Genomic DNA, 13,428 nt, shown 5'->3' with positions numbered 1-13,428 from the left:
GTAAACTGCTACAGGAAAAGCTCATCATTGAAGTCTGAAATGCATTAAAGAAACTAAAGGCTAACTAACTGTGGCCTGACATTTCATACTCTTCAGTAAAAGCTAGCTCAACTCAACTGCCCACTTTTAATGGAGATCATTTGGATGTAAACTTTTGATAGTATATGAGAGAATATAGGGCACTTTTATTTATTTATTTTTTATTTACTTTAAAGGTATGTTTTATGATGACTTTGTATCGTGTCAGTAGTGGTATTTGATGATTAGAACATATGATTCTTAAAGTACATGAAATGGCTCCAGTGTGACCTTCTAAATGGGCCCCAAATCCAGTTATATGGATAAAAGCTCCTAGTGTGTGTATCTCTCTCACATGGCCTCCCTTCTAATACTGCAGCTCACAGTGCTGGGGGGGTTATTGATGAGCTATATTGGTATGAATTTTTAGTGACCATATATATATATATATATATATATATATATATATATATATATATATATATATATATATATATATATATATATATATATATATATATATATATATATATATATAGTGTGTGTGTGTATATATAATATTACACACCCCCTGCAAAGTCTTCTCATTCCATTATATGGCAAGCCTGGAACCATGAAGGGTACAACGTTGCTCTGAATTTAGGAGCAGTGCAGAGGTGTTGTCACCCAATCAGAAGAAAAAGGCGGTCTTCACTGGCAGGATTGTCGCATGTTTGCAATTCTTTGCAGGGGAAGCAACAAAATATTTTTTGTTTACTAGAGGCTTAACTCTTAAACTTTGAAGGCTCTATGCACACTGAGCTTAAAAAGTCTGTTCTCTTGGGAGTAAAAAACGCTCATATAAAGTATTTTTTGTTCTAAGTTTAGACTAGGAGAGAAAAGCGACAAGTCAGAAACGCGAACCAGAAGGTTTTTTTTTTTTTTTTTTTTTTTCCTCAACGTTGAGCTCAAAATATGCCTCAACGTCCTAATGTGTATGGACACACAGGATAATAACATTGAGCTGCTTGCACAGTCAGAACACAACTCCTGTAGAAGCAAAGTTGTGTTTTGTTTTTTTTAAGCCGGTGTGCATGGAGCCTAAAGGTTAATCTGTTTTCCGTGAACTTATATTTTAACCATTTGCTTACTGGATACTTATACCCCCTTCCTGCCCAGGCCAATTTACAGCTTTCAGAGCTGGCACACCTTGAATGACAATTGTGCAGTCATGCAACACTGTACCTAAACAAAAACATATTTTTATAATTTTTTTTTTTTTTAACACAAATGGAGCTTCTTTTCATGGTATTTAATTACCACTGGGTTTTCTTTTTTGCTAAAGAAACAAAGAATTAAAAAAAACAAAAACAAAAAAAACTTTTTCATAGTTTTGTTATAAAATTTTGCAGACAGGTCATTTTTTCTCCTGCTCTGATGTCCATGTAACAGAAGCTGGTTACCTGCTTTCTGCTTTTCTCCTCCACACTGATTGTGAGGAGAAAAAAAGATAACTGGCTTCTGTTTACTTCTGTGACCAACTGTCATTGGCTGACAGCTGATCACGTGGTAAAGTGCCACTGTGATTGGCCCTTTACCCTGCTTTGTGATCTGAGTCCGAAGGATTAGACTATCACAGAGCATGCCACCCATGTGCCGCAGAGGGAGGGCGAGCAGCAAGATCACGGGAAGATGTCTATTGACACCCTCCCGCCACTGGAAGCCCGCGCTGTAGCTGTCTTTTGGCTATAGTATGGATGGAAAGTGGTTAGGTTTAGAATTAAGTCCCAGAGATTACACTGTGCCTCACAATCTGGCCTTACTGCCAACGGGGCTTGATCACAATCCAGCTCTTTGCACCCCAAAAGAAAAAGTATGGCCTTCTCTATTCTTGTCTAAAGGCCTTTTGGCTTCTCATTACCTTGTTGAGGGTGTTTCCTGTTGGCCCCCCTTTGCAGCACCCTGGGCTTCCCAGGGACCCTGATTTGATTATCTCTGCTCTGCAGAAACTACCATTTGAACAATCCTGGGATATTTCCCTAGAGATTCTAGCCTGCAAAATGGCCTTTTTGGTAGTTATCACGTCTGTCAGATGTGTTTGTGAACTAGCGGCTCTTCCCTGTAAAGAGCCTTTCCTCATACTTCATAACAACAAGGTTTTATTATGCCCAAGACCAGGGGTTGACAAATTTGCTTTGAATTTAGGAGCCAGTTAAAATTAGGAGCCAGTTTTTTTTTCAGCTCCCGGGGTAAGGCCACTCATTTTCACCCCCTATCCCTAACTCACAATGGAGCACCCAGTCAATAACTCCATTGAAACGCTGTTACATCAGGGGTATGGGCTGACCAGAAAGAGTAAGGCTGGCAACAGATGGAACTGGCTGGCACTGGTTGCCACTGGAAGGCACGTGGAACTGCCAGATGGCATTGGCAGGTGGCACTGGTTGGCATTGGCAGGTGGCACTGGTTGGCATTGGCAGGTGGCACTGGTTGGCACTGGCAGGTGGCACTGGTTGGCACTGGCAGGTGGCACTGGTTGGCACTGGCAGGTGGCACTGGTTGGCACTGGCAGGTGGCACTGGTTGGCACTGGCAGGTGGCACTGGTTGGCACTGGCAGGTGGCACTGGTTTGAAACTGGCAGGTGGCACTATTGGCACTGGCAGGTGGCCCTGGTTGGCGATAGCACTAGTTGTCAGTGGCAGATGGCACTGATTGGTGGTGGCACTGGTTGGTGTTGGCAGGTGGCACTGATTGGCGGTGGCATTGGCAGGTGGCACTGATTGGCATTGGCAGGTGGCACTGGTTGGTGGTGGCATTGGTAGGTGGTGGCAGGTGGCACTGGTTGGCACTGGCAGGTGGCACTGGCAGGTGGCACTGGTTGGCACTGGGTGGTGGTTGCAGGTGGTATTGATTGGCGGTGGCACTGGTTGGCACTAGCAGGTGGCACTGATTTGTGGTGGCAGGTGGCACTGATTTGTGGTGGCAGGTGGCACTGATTGGCGGTGGCAGGTGGCACTGATTGGCGGTGGCAGGTGGCACTGATTGGCGGTGGCAGGTGGCACTGGTTGCCGCTGGCAGGTGGCACTGGTTGCCGCTGGCAGGTGGCACTGGTTGCCGCTGGCAGGTGGCACTGATTGGTGGTGGCACTGGCAGGTGGCACTGGTTGGCACTGATTGGCGGTGGCACTGGTTGGTGGTGGCAGGTGGTATTGTTGGCGTTGGCACTGGTTGGCACTAGCAGGTGGCACTGATTGGCGCTGGCGCTGGCAGGCGGCACTGGTTGGCGCTGGCAGGCGGCACTGGTTGGCGCTGGCACTGATTGGCGGTGGCAGATGGCACTGATTGGCGGTGGCACTGGCAGGTTTCACACGGAGCACTCTGTTACTGAAATGTAACAGAGGAGCTGGCGGGACCCTGCCGGGTGTGAAACTGACAAGTAACAGAGAGGTGGATATGTCAGATTTCAGCCTGATGTCGGGGTGGGCGGGACTCAGCAGCTATCAAACACCAGCCAACGATTGGGCTGCTTAAGAAAAGGGGCGGGCCACATACACGTAGTGGCCCGCCCAGATCCCATTGGCTGGTGTTTGATAGCTTGCTGGGTCCCGCCCCCCCCCACCCCGGCCGGGTCCCGCCCACCCCGACATCAGGCTGACAGATCCTCCTCTCTCCATTGCGTGTCAGTTTCACACACAGCACGGTGCTGCAGAGTGTGAAGGAGGGAGGAGGACGGCAGTCAGTGTTAATGCTGCTGCATGTCTGGGGCATCGATAGTGAGTGGGCTGGTGGCAGCTTAGGCGCCAGGTCGCGATTTCTGGTCGCATTGGCGACCTGGCGCCTGGGGTTTGTCGAGCCCTGCCCAAGACCATCCTTTCTTCCGAAGGTGGTTTCAGTTTTCCGTCTCAATTAGGACATTGTTTAGCATGCTTGTGCTCTGTTCCTGAGCATCCAAAGGAAGTCTCTCTACATCGTAGAAAGGAGGCAGTATGTTTTAGGTACTCTGATGTCTCTAACTACATCGGGCAAACGGATTCCTTCTTTTTTTCTGCTTCCTTGGGATCTCGCAAGAAGCACCTGGCTTTAAAATCCACAATTGCATAATGAATGAGAAACTTGAGTACAAGAGCTTATGCTCTTAAACAAAAGCTACCTCCTGTGCTGGTGTGTGTCCACTCCACCAAAGCTGTATGAGTATGTTGGGCTTTTAGGTACCAAACCTCTGTAGCCCAACTATGTAAGGCCACCATCTGGTCTTCTGTTCCTACGTTCTTAAAATTTTACCAGATGGACGTCCAGTTCTTCTGTGGACTCAGCTTTTGACCACAAGATTTTTAGTGGCACTCTGAACTTGTTCTTTGACTCATGTTGTTGTTTTGGGCCTGTTGGCACAGTCCCAATTGCCTACTTGTTGCTCACCCTTTGTATTCACTGCTTGGGGATGTCCCACGATGTATGAAATGTGCCCGCTTCGTGTTCTGGAAGGTAAAAGGCATTTTGATTTACCTGTAAATTCCATATCTTAGCATACAGGACAAAGATCACCTTTCCATAAACGTTCCTTGTTCTGCATTGCTTACTACAAACCTGAGGACTCCGAGTAGGGCATGAATATTGGGAAGGAGCACCAGAAGGTGATGCGTGTTCTCAAAAGCCTGTCAGTGGCCTGAAGGTATAATAATTGTCTAAACACGACCTTTTGTACAAAGGTTTGCATAAGAAAAGGGCTACAGTTTTCCCTGTGTATGGGTTTTCTTCTTGATGCTATCAAGCTGGAGTGGGAAAATCAAGAGAAAAAAACATTCTTCTCCGGTAACCTAAAAAGGTTTCCATTTGAAGAGGACGCAGTGCAGCCACAGAACGAAAAACCCTTAGAGGTTAGACGCACATCTTTCAAAAGTTTAATAAAAATCTGACCTAGTGTTTGACGATTTGGGCACACTTTGGGACCCAATGGATAATAGGAGATATCCTTCTACACAGGGCCTAAAACTCAGCCATTGGGAATCTTAAACCAGCCCTGGCCTCCACTTGTGTACCCAGAAATCTAGTATGGTTGACACAATTACAAACGCATTTGTTTGCAGAAACCTCTAGAGCAGGGATTTGCAATTAGCGGACCTCCAGCTGTTGCAGAACTACAAGTCCCATGAGGCATTGCAAGACTGACAGCCACAAGCATGACACCCAAAGGCAGAGGCATGATGGGACTTGTAGTGTTGCAACAGCTGGAGGTCCGCTAATTGCATATCCCTGCTCTAGAGCAATGGTCGTCAACTTCTGTCCTCAGAGCCCACTAACAGGCCTGGTTTTATGTATTACTTTGGGGAGATGCAGACTAGAATACTGCAATCACTCAGAAGCAAATGTTATCACCTGTGATGTATTTCAGTTATCTTGCAAATCTGGCCTGTTAGTGGGCCCTCAGGACAGGGTTGATGGCCATTGCTCTAGAGAACAGATTCTTTCTCTCTCCTCTTTCGTGCAGTGGGGTATTTGGCTAATTCTTCCGCAGAGTCGCTAAGAACGACAGCTAGGACCTCGGCCTTCATGAATTCGGCCAGAAGAATCCTATGGCTTAAAACCTGGTCAGGCAATGCTGCCTCAAAATTATGTCTAAGTGCTCTTCCCTTAACAGGTGGTCATCTTTTTGGCCCAGGTCTGCAAGAGGTGCTGGAGGGGACAGCCGATAGAAAAAAGCCTTTCCAGAGAATAAGAAAAAGCCGACGGCCAGAAAAATTTTCGTGGCCAAAGTAGGCAGCTGGGTCAAAGAGAAAAGGACAATAGGCCCAAAAAGCATTGGACAGGGCACAAAGGCGCAGAGGTAATGGTGGGGGGGGTTTATAAGCCTCCTCAACAAGCCACCGTGACTCTGGTCTCCCAGTGGGAGGAAGATTAAGGGCTTTTCTCCCACAGTAGGCAGCAGTCACCTCGTCCATTTATCCTGAACCTAGTGACCAATGGGTACAGGCTGGGATTTACTTGCCAGCCACCAAGCTATTGTCACCTTCCCTTCCCAAGATTGATGGCCCAGGGTCTCCAAATTGGAGACTTAATAGATCAAATCTCCAAATTGGAGACTTGATAGATCAAATGGTCCTGGTCCCGGTTCCCCGGTCTGCGCAGTGCAATGAATTTTATTCCCATATATTTGTCATCAAAAATCAGTTGGGAAATATCGTCTTATCCTGAACCTCTGATTTTCTAAAGTGTTCGATCAGGTACAAGCACTTTCGCATGGAGACGGTGTTCTTAATCAAAAACCTGCTTTACCCAAACTGCTCCATGATCACTTTGGATTTGAGGGATAACCTATCTGCACATACCTATTCATCCAGCTTGCCAAAGATTCTTGATACTAGCCGTCAATATGGGGACAGAGATCTGGCACTTTCAATTTCAAACCCTCCCCTTCGGATTGTCTTCAGCCCCACCCATCTTTACAAAGGTGTTGGGAGAGGCACTGGCTCTGCTAAGATTAAGGGTGATAACTATTATCCCTTACCTGAACGACTTCCTAGTGGTGGTGAAGTCGTACCAAAAGTTATTAGCGGATCTCTACAGGACTGTACATGACTTCCTTCAATCACTAGGCTGGTTAACAAAGTATTCCTTGATTCTGGCCCAGTGGGTGACTTGTCTGGATACGAATTTTTCTCAGTAGACCAAAAAGTTTTTTTTCCTCCTGCAGGAAAAAGTCTCAAATTATTCAGACAGTCAGTAACAGCCCAATCAGTCAGTCTCTCTGAGAGAAATCTCATGAGCAGTAGGTCTGATGGCCTTTTTGCTTTCCCTCAGTGCCATGGGCAAGATTTCTGCAATGCTGACTACAACTATTTCTACTAAGGAACTGGGATGGGGTGCAAGTTCCCTGGTATCATGGATCTTGTTACCCTCCAGGGTAAAAAGGTTTGTGGAGGTCACACCTTCGCCTAACAAGGTCTACCATGGTCCATTCCAATATCCCAGAGGATCGCAACCGATGCGAGTTTCTGCGGGTGAGGAGCCCATCTCAGCAACACAATGACGCAGAGAAAATGGTCCTCAAAGCAAGAGCTTCATCGAATCAGAGCTTCTAGTGGTTCAGAGAGCCTTGCAGGCATTTCAGATGGAAATCAGGGGTCACAATCTACAGATTCTATCCGACAATATTGTTACTGTTGCATATCCTAACAAAGGAGGAGGTATGGTATGAGGAGTTGGACACTTCAATCTATCGTCCTGGAGATCTTATCATGGGTAGAAGGGAATCTGGCATTGATTACAGCAGTGCACCTGAAAGCTGTCTGGCAGATTATCTCACCGCTACCAGATATGTCGGGACAATTGTTCCCTTCATCCGAAAATCTTTGCGGTTCTTACCGACAGATGGGGATGGATGTCTCAGTGGACCATTTGCAAATCTGAGCAATTGCAAGACAGAAGTTCTTTTCCCTGAACCCAGCCGATCAATCGTTAGGGATCGATGCTCTAGCGAATACGTGGCCATTCGGCCTCCGTTATGCCTTCCCTGCCGATCAGACCATTTCTGGAAGTCTACCAGTTGTTTGTTCTAGAAGAAACAGATCTCATCCTAATGGCCCCTTTTTGGCCCAAAAGACCATGGTTCTCCCTGTTGCAGATGCTGGTCTCAGCCTCCCAAAGAGACAAGACCCTTGTCTAAGGGTCCAGTGTCTCACCCACAGGTGGCTTCCTTGAACGTGACGTCTTGGTATCTGAAGAAAAGATGCTAGGGGTTCTCTGACAAGGTGGTCAAGACCCTTGTAAATTGCAGAAAGCCAGTTACTAGAGCTATTTATTCTAAAGTCTGGAAAAAATGTAGCTCATGTTTAACTGAAAACAGATTTAGTTCGATGTTCCATCAATTTTGGAATTTTTTCAAGATTGTCGACAAAGGAACAGTTAGAACTTTAAAAGTACAGGTGGTAGGTATTAGTATTTTTCCTCCAATTTTCTCTTGGAAAATCCCACTATGTCTAGATTCTTTAAATCAATATCTAGGTCCAGGCCAGTAGTGGTTAGAAGTTGTCCAACCAGGGACCTGTCCCTGGTGTTTCAAAGTCCGGTAGAATTCCCTTTTGAGCCCTTGGAGGATATTTCAGTTAAATTAACTTAAAGACCATTTTCCTTGTGGCAATTACCTCGGCTCGTATGGTAAGAGTTACAGGCCCTTTCAGTTAGCCTTTCCTCACAATCTTTGAGAATCGGGTTGTTTTGAAGACAGATCTCAGGACATTGTACTGCCAACCTTTTTTGTAGTACGCCAAAGGGCGACCAAGAAAAGAAATTTCATTTTTTAGACTTTAGAACAATTCTCCTCCTCCTATCTTGAGGTCACCAAGACCTTTAGAAAAACAGACGCCTTGTTTGTCCTCTTTTCAGGAGCACACAAGGGAAAGAGTGCATCTAAAGCCACCTTGGCTGGATGGATAAAGCAAGCTATTTCTGAATCTTACAAAATTGGGAAAGTTCATCCACGTTTGTCACTGCCCACTCAACAAGAGCCTTGACTGCGTCTTGGGCTGAAAGGGCTGTAGCCCCACAGGAGCAAATTTGCAAGGCTGCCACATGGTCCAGTTTTTTGACCTTCATTGAACATCATCGCCTGGATCTCCTATCTGCTCAGGAGCAGGCGTTTGGTCGTAAGTTCCTTCAGGTAGTTGTCCCTCCCTAGACTGGTAAGTTCTGGCTTATCGTCTCATGGGCTGTCCTGGAAGACGCTTAGAGTAAAGTTGAGATAGACTTACCTGTAACTCCTTTTCTGAGAGTCTTCCAGGACAGCCGGAGTCCCAGTCGGTTTGTCTTGAGGTTATGTGTATTATGCATGTTTTGCAGGTACGTCCTATGGTTCTTGAGAATTACTGACATGGGGCCTGAAGGACCGCCATGTCATGTAGTTTTAGTCAGTGACTTCTGCTGCTATCCAATGAGAACTCTGAGAAAGCAGCCGGTGCTGCTGTGCTCGTCCTCGATTCTGGAGCAATCGAGTTCAAGTAAGAAAAAGGGGGGCGGGTTGCTGCAGCACAGAAGGTTTTTCACCTTATTGCATAGAATGTATTAAGGTGAAAACCATCAGGACTTTACAACTCTTAAGTCCTGCTCTGCCTCGTGCTAAACCTCTTCCCCAGTTATGCAACACTGAGATGCTAGAAACTCTAGGCAAGAACATGAAAATAAAATTGTACAGCTTTGCTGATCGTTGCTTAGGAGTGCTGCATAAATGTATAGCACATGGATTTGTAGATGGCTGATTTGGCAGGAAGAGCGGTCACAATGACCTAAACGTAACTAGGGATTCTTGGCTGCATGAATCAACCCTACAAAAGGGATAGTGTGACATGTTATGTAACTTATGGTAGACCCAATTCTGACCACAATGCAGCAATGGTCAAAAGGTAAAAAATTCTGTACAAAGAAATTTTAAACACTTATATAGTAAGATGCATTTTTCAACCAGGATGAACAGTAATACTTAAATTTTTTTTTTTTAATAGGATTCTGTAATTTCCTCCCTTGTACTGTTTGTGATTTTAATTGGCTAAATTACTGTGGTTAATCATGACAGAAATGTATCAAGAGCTAGTGACTAGTTTGTGCTTATGAAATTTTGCCTCTTATTGTAGCATAACATACACAGCATAACATGCACCTTTTATAGAGTGAGGAGCTCTGAGACTTATTTAATCACACATTTTTCTAGGTGGTCAACATGCATTTGAGGAAAATGTAAAATAACTTCCTTTTTTTGTTATATTTTCTTATAGGTAGATATACCCCTACTCTTACTGAGGACCTGTTATGACTACACAGATGATCCATAACTTTGATCATGCGCTCATTTTGAATAGATCCCCCTTTTGTCGCCAATATAGCCCTGACTTTTCAGGACATGACTGCCACTAGACCTTTTTGGAAGGTAGCAGATCCTTTAAATCCTTTGAATTGTGAGGTGGGGCCTCCAAGAATCTGTATTTTCTTCCAGCACATCCCACAGACCCCTCAAACTCATTGTGTCCCTCAAACCCTTCTTCAATAATTTTTGTAGTGTGGCAGGGCACATTACCCTTGCTGAAATAGGTCACTGCCATCAGGGAATAAGGTTTCCATGAAGCAGTGTACTTGGTCAGCAGCAATATTTAGGTAGGTGCTATGTATCAAGTTAACATCCACATGAATGGCAGGACCCAACATTTCCCAGCAGAACATTGTCCAAAGCAACCAACTGCCTCCACCTGCTTGCCTTCTTCCCAAACCCTGCATCCTAGTGCCCTCTCTTCCCCAAGTAAGACACACAGTCACCCGGGCAGCTACATGATGTAAAAGAGAACGTGATTCATCAGACCAGGCCACCTTCTTTGATTGCTCTGTGATCAATTTCTGTAGGCACTTTTAGCTGTGGACACGTGTCGGCATGGGCAATTTGACTGGTTTGCAGCTACGGAGCCCCATACACAACGAACCACAATACCCTTTTTTTTTTCTTTCTTTTTTTTTTTTCCTGCTTTCGACACATCAGCTTCAGGAACCACTTATTTACTTCCCCCTAATATATCCCACCAACTTTCAGATGCCATTATAATGAGATGGTCAAAGTTATGGCTGATCGGTGTGTGTAATAAAATAACCTTTGAAAATGACATTCATTGTAGAGGCAAAGGTCAAAAAATACATGATGATCCTCTTTGTCAGTTGTTTTGTCTTACAGGCCTAAGGCAGGTGTTCCCTTGCAATTAAAATGTTTAAACTTGGATGAATTTCTTTCTGGTTTACGCAGTATAACCTGGAACACTTTTCTATGCTTAACATTTGGTACATGTACATATTTGACAGTTTAATTATGTTCTGAAAAAAAAAATCCTTTAGTTGGCATGTGTACAGCTTCTTCAGCTGTACCATACATAACTTCACCAGAGTTAATGCAGCTAAATTGCAGACCTATCATACATGCATGCACTTATTGTAAGACAAGTTGTTTCAACATATGTCAGCTTCTCTCCCCCCCCCCCCCAATATAAAGTTCTTCCACCAAAAACTGTTAATTTTGATTTAAATAGCAGACTGCTAGTGAAATGCATACTTTGTGTTGCGATCTTCTCCTGACACTCTTACCCTGTTAACCTCACTGTTTCCATATATTTTGAAATTGAAAGATGCCCAATTTTAATCAACTGGGAGGCCTGTTGCTGCTTGTGCAGGAAGTAGAGATGGCAGAGCCTCCCTTAGCACCATCTCCAGAGCTGTAAGCCCCATTCACATCTGAGTGACTTAGAATTGTGCAATTCTGCCCGCAATTTCCCAGATTGCACTAAAATCATGGCAAAATGTACAACTTGCTTTTGGGTCCTATTCATTCTTAATGCCACCTCAAATGCACCATAGAAATGGACGTGTCACGTAACAATGCACCAATTTGCATGGTCCAGAAACACCCCAAAGTCTGTGCCAAAAAATGGTAGTGGAGGTGCTTAATCACATTTTTGAAGCTGAGGGGAGCCTATTTAATTGAATGGTGTCGCTTCACAAACCCTGAAAAAAACCCACTACATTGTCGCTATCTAGCGATGATGGGGCGTAAATGGGGCCTTGAGGTAAATATTGTTTTGTTCACAGCTAGTCTGAAGCTAGGGGCACACAGGTGAGTTTAAGTAGCAGTCATGCTACAAAATTCACTGGCAATTGATCGCAGAGTGACAATCAACTGTTGCACATATGGAACAAATTGCCAGCTATGTCTTGTAGCTGTAAATAGCCTTTTAACTAGCAGATCTCCTACACCAGAAACAGTTTGTATCACTTTGCTCTAACCATTTCGCTATTGGGACTTTCTACTTATTTAACCATTTTTTTTTTTTTTTTTTTTTTTTTTATTGCAGCTTTGACCGTTTGTAAAATACCCCTCAAACCATACCAGCACAAAATAATTAGATGTTGCTGTCAATTTTGTATGAGGCAAGGTAGTTGCGCAAATTTTTTAAATTCTTTTTAGCACACACACACGTAACTTTCAAAATTCCTACTAAAGCTAAAATGGTTTTGAGTTAAACTTTGGTACATTTTAGTGGCAAGGCACAACCCCGGGGAGAAATGGGTAGCTTACATTTCTGAAGAATGGCTGTGATCAGCAGCTTGTCAGCCTTTGATCACCGCTATTCATTAATCGGCAGAGTTTAGGGGACTTTCCTGCTATAGAAGTTCATGGTCTTTGAAGAACCCATGAGCTTTTAGCAGAAGGGAAGGCTCAGCTCTCTGGCTGTAAGCAATTCTGCTCTGTTTGTAAACAGAGTCAATAAGTCCAGGCCCAAGGGGTGCATACAGACAATAGTTCAGGCAAATTACAGAAAATGGCTGTGATAATCTATACAGTCTGATGCAAGGGCATAAAATATGAGGCACTTTGGGGCTGCTGTCCTCAGAGTTGAGCCAGCTCTGTGAAAGACAAAAGGAAGGAGAGAGGGGAAGCTCCACTTAAGTGCAGGAGACTTTAATAAGAAAGCGGTTAACACTTACAGGATAAAAACATAAACTTGCCAATGTGGTGAGGTCTGCCAGTGTCCTCAATCCTGCATGGCCAGCCGGGTTCCGGTTCCCTGTGAAACAATGGATGAGGAATGGACGTTTTGCTATGCACAGGCCTTCAGAAAGAGCAGAGCTCAGAGCGCATACCCTGTACTGTCCAGCCACCTTTTGCTCTGGTAATGTTTAGTCCATGGGAGCATTCCGCGCTGGTCGCCGTGGACTTCCTGTGCACTGCAGAACATCCATTCCTCTGCAATCATTTCCCAGAGAGCCAGAACCCGGCGGCCCATGCAGGATTGAGGACACTGGCGGACCTCTTATCACATAAGAATGTTTTATGATTTTTAACTGCTTTCTAATTAAATCTCCTTGTGATACTGCACTTGGGTAGCGCTTCCCCCCCCCTGTCTCCTTCCTTTTGTGTTCTGCTTGTAAGGCTTTGCATCAGTGGTAGTGAAAGAGTTGCACCAGTTGTGGTGCCTGCACCTTGTACATTGTGAGCTATGGAATTGAACAAGAGGAGCCATTTCAATGGGCTTCTTTTTGGAGTTTTCTGCATCTTTTCTTATCAGGACCCCACTGATGGTAAATTCCTTCTCCCCACACAGATTTTTTTTTTACACTCTTCAGGTGCATCTCACTAAGCAAAAAAAGTATGAAAGCTGGCAATCTGTGACCCTGAAGCTACATGTTATAGATGGGATTTTGATTATAAACCTTTTCATAAATTAACTAGTATTCTGCCTAGGATTGACTGCTTCAATCAGATTTCTCACATTGTAATATATACAGTAAATCAATCAGCAATAACTTTTTTGCCCAAAGCATCACCGCCTCTGCCAGCTTGTGTTCTGTCCTGGTGCCATCTGTCACCAGGTAGGCGATGTACATGCACCTTTCCATCCACATGTCAAAGAA

At 44.6% G+C, this 13,428-nt stretch overlaps 1 protein-coding gene across 3 annotated transcripts in view; it reads left to right on the top strand.

Moving 5' to 3' along the window:
- Window positions 1–13,428, top strand: part of LNPK (lunapark, ER junction formation factor) — a 150,909-nt gene that overhangs the window by 95,148 nt on the left and 42,333 nt on the right. The window lies entirely within an intron of this gene.

This window comes from Lithobates pipiens, unplaced genomic scaffold (assembly GCF_037356315.1).
Source record: "Lithobates pipiens isolate NorthernLeopardFrog02 unplaced genomic scaffold, aLitPip1_a1.2 Scaffold_22, whole genome shotgun sequence".
Taxonomy (NCBI): Eukaryota; Metazoa; Chordata; class Amphibia; order Anura; family Ranidae; genus Lithobates; species Lithobates pipiens.
This window is presented reverse-complemented; position numbering and strand designations above follow the sequence as displayed.